Source organism: Chiloscyllium plagiosum, unplaced genomic scaffold (genome assembly GCF_037043375.1).
Source record: "Chiloscyllium plagiosum isolate Xiang-an unplaced genomic scaffold, Cpla_swu_hap1 HiC_scaffold_51, whole genome shotgun sequence".
In the NCBI taxonomy this organism is placed as follows: domain Eukaryota; kingdom Metazoa; phylum Chordata; class Chondrichthyes; order Orectolobiformes; family Hemiscylliidae; genus Chiloscyllium; species Chiloscyllium plagiosum.
In genome coordinates, this window is record NW_028270189.1 from 19597083 (window position 1) to 19606417 (window position 9335).

A 9335-nucleotide genomic window follows, 5' to 3' on the forward strand; every position below is an offset into this window, starting at 1 on the left:
CAGACCTCACTGTGCTGCAGGGACCCCGGAGGGCTGCGAAGAAGGAAACAATAAAAAGGAGCATATGTCCCTTTGTATATCAACATGTTTCAAACAATCCCTTTTCAAACGATAGGCTTCCAATCTATTGTTCCCAACAAAGGGCACACCGTCACCTCTACCCACATTGCTCTCCATCTGCCACGTATTTGCCCATTCACTCGACTTGTCTTAGTCGCCTTGAAGCTTTTTTACAGCCTCCTCACCCACTCACAATCCAACATCCTTTAGTTCTGTCAGCAGGTTGGGATATATTGCATTTGATTCCCACAACCAAATGTTTGATAAGTACTGTGAACAGTTGGGGCCTGAGTACCGATCTCTATGATATCCCAGCAACCTTCTTCTGTTATTTTTTTAAAATAATATTTATTTCCTCAATCTAGGTGTGATTGGCTGTCCCTGGTTGCCCCTTGAGAAGGTGGTGGTGAGCTGCCTTGTTGAACCACTGCAGTCCACTGTGGATTCAGTGACAGTAACACCAATGAATGCCAAGCAGCAGTGGTTAGATTGTATTTTAGTGGTGATGTTCATGGTGTGGCATTTGTGTGGCGTGAATATTACTTGCCACTTGTTAGCCTGGATACTGTCCAGATCTTATCGCATTTGGACATGGCCTGCTTCAGTATCTGAGGAGCCACAAACATTGCTGAACATTGTACAATCATTAGTGAACATCCCCACCTCTGACCTTATAATAGAGGCAAGGCCATTGATGAAGAAGCCCTGAAGATGTATGGGCCTAGGTCACTGCCCGAGCAACTCCTACAGACTTGTCCTGGAGCTGAGTTGACTGGCCTTTATCAACCATAACCATCTTCCTCCGTGTCAGGTATGATTCTAACCAGCGGGAAGTTTGCCCCTGATACCCATTGATTCTAATCTTGCTAAGGCCCCTTGATGCCACACGTGGTCGAAGGAAACCTTGATTTAAAGGGCTATCACTCTCACCCCACCTCTGGAATTCAGCTCTTTTGTCCATGTTTGAATCAAGGTACTGAGATCAGGAGCTGAGTGGCCCTGGTGGAGCCCAAACTGGGTGTCATTGACCAGGTTATTGCTGAGCAGGTGCTGCTAAAAAGCACTGACACCTTCCACCACTTTACTGATGATCGAGAGTAGACTGATGGGGTGGTAACTGGGCGGATTGGATTTGTTCTGCTTTTTATGCATGGGAGATATTTGGGGTAATTTTCGATGTAATTGGGGAAATGTCGTTGTTGTAACATTATTGGAACAGCTTAGCTAGGGCAGTGACAAGGGCTGGAGGACAACTTTTCAGTACTATTGCCAGAATGTTGTCAGGGTATGTACCCTCTGGGGTATCCAGTGTCTCCAACTGAATCTGGATATCGCATGGAGTGAACCAAATTGGCTGATGACTGGTAACTGAATTCCTGAGGACCATTGGAGGAGGATGAGATGGATCATCCACTCAGCACTTCTGACTGAAGATTGTTGCGAATGCATGAACGTTATCTTTTGTACTGATGTGCTGGGCTCTTCCATCATTAAGGATAGGGATCTCCTCCTCCAATGACTTGTTTAATTGTCCATAACTATTCTCAACTAGAAGTAGAAGGACTGCAGAGCTTAGATCTGATCCGTTGCTTGTGGGGTCACTTAGCTCTGTCTATCACTTATTGATTATGCTGTTTGGCACACAGGTAGTCCTGGTTCGTGGCTTCACCAGGCTGACACCTCATTTTCAGGTATGCCCGGTGCTGCTCCTGCCCTCCTGCACAATCCATTGAATCGAGGTTGATCCTCTGACTTGATGGTAATTGTTGTGAGGGGGATATGCCAGGCCGTGAGGTTATGCGGGAGTACAATTCTGCTGCTATTGATGACCCACAACACCTTATGGAAACCCAGTCTTGAGCTGCTAGATCTGTTCTAATCTGTCCTATTTAGCACCGTGATAGTACCACCGAAAATGGTGGAGGTTATTCTCAATGTGAAGATGTGACTTTGTCTCCACAACGACTATGCGGTGGTCACTCTTACCCGATACATCATGGACAGATACTTCTGCAACTGTCAGATTAATAAGGCTGTGGTCAAATATGGCTTATCTGTATTGATGGTTCCTTTATCACCTGCCGCAGACCAAGTCGAGAAGTTATATCCTTTCGGACCCAACCAGCTCGATCAGTAATGCTGCTGCTGAACCACTCTTTTTGTGGACATTGACATCCCCCACCCAGAGTACATTTTGTGCCTTTGCCACCCTCAGTGCTTCCTTCAAGTGTTGGTCAGCATGGAGGAGTACTGATTCATCAGTTGAGAGAGGCTGGTACATGGTAAACAGCAGGAGGTTTCTTTTCCCATGTGTAAACTAACGCCATGAGACTTCATGGGATACAGAGACACTGTTGAGGACTCCCAGAGTAATTCCCTTCCAACTGTATCCCACTGTGCCACCACTTCTGCTGTGTCTGTCCTGCTGGTGAAACAGGAGATATCCAGGGAAGGTGATGGGGTGTCTGGGACATGGTCATACTCACAGAATCATACCTTAAAGACAATGTCAGGCTGTTGCTTCACAAGTCTGTTTATTTCTATTCACTGTTTCCTGCCAGCTGTCCCATTCTAGAAGCATGTCCATATATTCGCCCCAATCCACTAAGATTTGATTTTACAAACTGGGCTTGGAGCTTTACCAAACTTTTTCTGAAAATCCACGTGTTTTACCTCCATTGCTTCTCTTTCATTTGTCTCCCAATCAGTTTCTCAAACATAATTCCCATTTTACAAATCTATGTTAGTGTTGTCTATGAGCATTACTTTCAGTCCCAATAATTTCTCCCAAACCATTTACTTACTATGTTCTATGTTCCATGTACTATTTCGTCTTCCCACACCAGACTTGGTTTTCCTGGTATTGTCAGAAAGTTCTGTGAAGACAGAACTGAAGTAGTGGATTCATAGCTCTGCCATTTCCCTGTTTCCCATTCTCCATTCTCTAGTTTCAAACTAGAAGGAACCCATACTATTTTTTCATACTTCTCACATTGACATAATTTGACAAGCTATAACAGTTCACCCTTATAACCTTTGTGAACATTATCTTCAGAAACCTATTAATTCCTGTCTTAAGGTGCTCAGCTCCACATCATACACGCACAGGAACATAGTCTCTGTACCAACAGAAATACAGCACGATCTATATTAGTCCCACTTTCCAATACCAGGCACATAGCCTTGAATGTTATGACACTTCCAAGTACACTTAACGGTTGAGAGATTAGCCGCGATAACTCCCCTCTCAGGAAGTACATTCCAGACCTCAACACACTCTGGGTGAAAAAAAAGTAATCTTTAAATCCTCTCTGAATGTCAAACCCTTCACTTTAAGGTGTGCTCCCTTGTTCTTGACCCTCTGTCTTAAAGGAACAGCTACTGTCTATCCAACCTGTCCATGCCCCTTGTTAACTTATCCTTCTGAGTCACATCCCCCGCAGCCTCCTCTGCTCCAAAGTAAACAACCCGAGCTTATCCAGCATCTCTCCATAGCTGATATGCTCCTTCCCAGGGAACATCCTGGTGAATCTTCTCTGCAAGCCCCTCCAGTACAATCACATTCTTCCTGTAATGAGGCTCCCAGAACGACATACAGTACTCCATCATGGACTAAACCAAGCCCTGTATAGCACTTATAATCTACTCCTTGATTAATAAAAGCTACACCCAAGGTTCAATTCTTAACTAGTCCATTACCCTGTTCAGTCACATTCAGGGATGTGTGGAGAAACACCCTCTGAGCTCCCTAGTGTGCTGCCAATCATTGTGTAAACCCCATGTCTGGTTCCTCCTTCCAAAGTACATCACCTCATATTTATCAGGATCACATTCCATCTTCCATTGATCTGCCCATCTGATCATTCCACTCGAATCTTCCTGTAAAATCGGAACTTCCTCCTCACTGCCAACCACCCGGCCAATCTTTGTGTCAAATACAAACTTACTTATCACAACTCCCACCCCTCCACCCACCAACACCCCCCCCCCCCTCCAGATTCACATCTATACCATTTATGAATGCTACAAACAATAAGGGACACAGCACTGATCCCTGTGGTACACCAGGGGACACTGGTCTCCAGTCACACAAACAGTCTTCTCCCACTACCCTCTGCCTCCTGACACTAAGACAATTTTCGTTGTACCTTTTCAAGTTATCTTTGATACTGTGAGATTTTACTTTATTTTTTTCAGTTTCCAATGTGGAACTTTGTCAAAGATCTTGCTGCAAAACTAAATAAGCGACCTCCTTAAACTAATTCAATCAAATTCATTAGGTGTGACTTCACTCTGATAAAGTCATGATGATTATGCCTGATCAAACCTTGCGACTCTGATTGGAGTTGGATTTTCTCCTTCTCTATTTTCTCCAGTAGTTTCCCTAACAGTGATCTAATACTCGCTCGTCCATAGTTAGCTTGGCAAATCTCTACCACCCTTACTGTGAAGTGGAATCATATTAGCTGCTCTCCAGTCCTCTGGCAACTCCCCTATGGTCAGAATACAATTAAAGACTCCTCCCTTGACTCCAACAGTATCCAGACCTGCGGATTGGTCGAATTTTATATCAGACAGAGCCTCAAACCCCTGCTCGTATTTTACATGAATCTCTTCAAGAGCTTTCCAGTCCATCTTCTCGAATTCTGTGCCTGCATCCTGCTTCTCCCAAGTAAAACAGCTGTGATGTTTACATGTAACAATCTATCAATGTTCTCCGGGTTGACGCACTGATTGCCCCCCTTTGGTTTCTAATGGACACTAACTGTTTGCTGATTATTCTGTTCTACTTTTCCATGTAGAATACCGTGGGATTCTCCCTAATCTCGCCTACTTGCACTTCTCCATGTCCCTCTGTTATTCAGTCCCCTCTATGTTTCTAAGTTTCTAAGTTTCACTACAATCACCTCTCATCTTTTGATACTCGAGACCACAGGCTGAGTTTCCCCATCAGACAATCTTGCCATTTTATGGATTAGTCTGGAAAATATCTTTTGCAGTTCCTCTATAGTCAGTTACTCTATCTTAGATTGGGACTCCAAATGGTACACAATACTCTAAGTTTAGTCTCAGCAACACTATATGCAGCTGGTGCACGACATTTTCTATGTTGCAATTACATACACATGAATGTACACCTAATTTTTCGTTTCCTATTTGCATGCGTTCTTCCCAATTCCTTTCACTTTAACTTTTCTTATGATGTTAGTGGGAGAGTTCTTAAAAAAAGATCCTCCTGAATATCCAACCATACGTTAGCCATTAGCTCCTCTTTGCGTACGTCCACAAGAATCATCTTCACACCATTCCAAAAAATGTTTGCCACTTATGATTTTAGTTTCATCGATGCATGATCATCCTCCCCAGTTTTCCCATTACCTTCTATATATCCACCAACACGTTCTTTGTAATTCAGCCCAAGAGACACCCGACCGCGGATTACAAGTTACTGATCTGTAGTTCACCACTCTCCATTTCATCCTTTCTGAAACTGTTGGATAATATTTATAACTTTTGCCATATCCAGATTGGCTAAATATCTTTCCAGAATGTATTGGAAAATAACATGAAAATCTGAGATGCAATCAATACGTCTATTGCTGCTTCCTCTGAAATTCTTGTATGAAGTACATCTGATCTGTTAGATTTACAAATACTCAATCTAGCTTCCTTTTAAAAGATGGCCTCAACATTGATAAGAATGATCTTAGATTTTACTTACAGAAGTCCCATGGTCACTTGGTATTTCTGGGGAAATTTCTGGATATTCTGCCTTGAAGATAGACACAAAGAAACTGTTTCTTTCCACTGTGATTTCTCTATTCTCTTCAATAAATTACCCTGTCCGCACACCTACTGTTCCACATTTGACCTTTGTTTTTACTTTTGTTTCATTCACTGATGTATTTGTTTTTTAGCAGTCTTTATGTTTTTTTCTTTAGCAGTCTTTATGGTTTTCTTTTGTTTGCATGCTGTTTCGCTTTTTGATTTCCTTCTCAGTTTCTTGGTCATCCGTTGCTGGGTCCCACATTTCTCCGAATCCATTGGCTTACTACAACACTTGGCATTTTCCTAAGCTGCTTCCTTTGACCTAATAAGTACTTAAAGGTGAGGCTGAAAGGTTTAGGTTGGAGAGGAGGGTGGACCAGATTGATGGGAAGGACGATGAACACATAGGAAAGTTCAAAAGGGGGAGTGTGCTGAGTTGGAATATTGGACTGGGATAAGGTGGAGTTAGGGGAAATGGGGAAACTGGTGAAATCTACATTAATCTCCTGTGGTTGGAGGGTCCCAAGGCAGAAGAGGAACCTTTCTTCATCCATGCTTCGGGTGGTTAGGGTTTGGCGATGGAGGAGGCCCAGGACTCTCATGTCCTTGGCAGAGTGGAAAGGAGAGTTAAAGTGTTCAGCCACAAGGTGGTGGAGTTGGTCAATGTGGCTGTTCCAGCGATGTTCTCTGAAATGATCCACGTATGTCTCGCCAATGTAGAGAAGACCACACTGAGTTTAAAGGATGCAGTAGATGAGGCGTTCTGTCTCCCTTCATCACCTATCACTTTCAACCCCACCTTCATCTACCTCTCACATTCCTAGCTACCTGCCTCCTGCCACACCCCCTTCTCATTTATCGCTAAGCTCCCTTGACCCAGAAGCCTCATTCCTGATAAAGGGTTATGCCCGAAACGTCAATGCTCCTGCTCCTATTACGCTGACTGACTGTGCTTTTCCAGCGCCACTGATTTGCAGCAGCTGCAGTGCGCACTTTCTCCTCACACCTTCAGGGCTTGCATGATTCAGATTTATAACAGTAACTTCAAATAAAACAAAAACTACCGTGTACTCAAACAGCATAAAAGAAAAACAATGCATTGTGGTCACGGTTCCCAAAAGGTCCTTTACAGCAAAGTTTTCAATTAGCTTTTCTGATCATCCAACATCAATTTCTAAATAACCTGACCTCCAGCTCAGTGCTCGACAAAACATGCTCATGAAATCCATTTCTCCCAGCATTGGCATTCAGTTGGGTTAACACAGTTTAGATATAACGTAAACAGTACATTATTACTGCAGTAGCCACAAAGTTGTATATCTCATTTTCCTGTTTTATAACCTGCCCAACATTTGTATTGCAGCTTTCACTTTGATATATAACTCCCATAAATGTTTCCTTCTTCTTGCTGTTTTTACGCTCCACATTACAAGATTCTGTAGAATCTGAGCGACGTGGACTTTGGGGAGATTAATGGTAGAGATCATCTCGCCACATCATTTATGATCTTCTTAAGCATCATTGTGACATTTTCTCCAGATCTCCTGTTATGCTGGTGAAGTAGAGAAGGACAATGATCATTCAACAATGCTCTGTATTTCCCCCAGAGAGCTGAGACTGCTCTAACCTGGGTGGGAACCTTACAGCAGGGTGGTAAAGTATTGCTGCTGCTGTACAGGATCTTAGTGAGATCACATCTGGAGTAGTGTGTGCAGATTTGGTCTCTTCAATGAAGAAAGGATTTGTTATATTGGAAGCAGCTCAGAGATGGTCCCCTCAACTGATTCCTGAAATGAAGGTGCTAACTTATAACAAAAGGATTATCAGGTTGATCCAATAGCCATTGGAGTTTATAAAAATGAAAGAAGATCATATTTCAACATAGATGACAGGAAGGAGTCAACAACTGAAGAGAATTACACAGATAATGGAGGAATCCATTCCGTTATTCAGCCTCTCACACACGACCAACAGAAGGATATTCAGGCCTTTGACCCTGTTCCACCAGAATAGGACGAGGCTGTTCAGCCCTTGGAGCCGAATGTATATTTACAGGAGGAGGCCATTCAGCCCCTCGAATCTATAACACTGGCCCCTGGGTAATCCATGCGGCACCAGTATCCTATTACACAGCAACAGAATCAGCCCATTCAGCCACCTCAAGTCCGTAACATAGGAACTGAAAGCGGTCACACAGTGACTGGAAATTTGTTACACTGGGATAACAGGAGGCCATTCAGACCCACCGAGTCTGTTGCAAGAGAATTGGATAAGGATAAAAATTATCTGAGACTTATTTCATGAGAAAGGAGGAGGTAATTCAGACACGTGACTGTTGTATGGGAACAAGAGAAGACTAATCAATCCCTCAGTTCCATTACTGGGATACATGAGGAGACCGTTCAGTATCTCCACCTGTTATGGAGAAATATGAGAAGACCCATCAGCCTCTCAAAATGTTACACAGCAACGGGAAGATTCCATAATCCCCCAACCCTCTAACGCATCAACAGGAGGTGGTCAGTCTGGCCTTGGAGATGACAACATGGGAACGCCAGAATGACTTCAACCCATCGATTTTGTGCACCAGCAGGAGGATGGGTCCAGTCAGCCACACATACCACTCATGCAGCAATCAGAGCACATCTCTTCAAACCTTTTGCCGACAAAACAGGAATTCAAAGAAAACGTAAAGGTTTTAGAAAGGGAAGAACTTATAATAACTGAATACATTGGGGAGTAAAATGTAACAATAAAGTAGTGTAATTTAAGGCAAATTATTAGAATCCATTGTTGTGGACATTTGCAAACGTAAACCACAATTCATCGGAGTCAACATGGTTTTACAAAGGATAAACCATGATTGAAGTGTTTTCTTGAGTTATTTAAAGATGTGACAAACAAGGTGGATAGTGGGAATCCTGGAGATGGAATATATCTGGTCTTCATAAAGGATTCAGATACGTCACTTCTCCAAAGAGTGAGTGGTAAGATCAGACAGCATCGGTTTAGGAGTAATGTATTGGCTTGGATGGAGGATTGGTTAACCAACAAAATGCAGTAAGATGGATTAACTGTGTCATTTTCTATTGGAAAATGCAATTTGTTGGGTGCCATAGATTTCAGTTCTCATGCTTCAACCATTTGTGATCGACATTATGACTCGGTGGACGGGATAGAAAGCACTATAGCTACATTTTCAGATGACACTAACATTGGTGGGAAATTACGTCGGAATGATGTTGCAAGAGATTTAAAACCTCAAAGTTTGTGCGAAGATTTGTAGCTCGAGTGCTCGTTGTTGTGGTTCTGTTCACCGAGCTGGAAGTTTTTGTTGCAAACGTTTCGTCCCCTGGCTAGGCGACATCATCAGTGCTTGGGAGCCTCCTGCGAAGCGCTTCTTTGATGTTTCCTCCGGTGTTTATAGTGGTCTGTCTCTGCCGCTTCCGGTTGTCAGTTTCAGCTATCCGCTGTAGAGGTTGGTATATTGGGTCCAGGTCGATGTG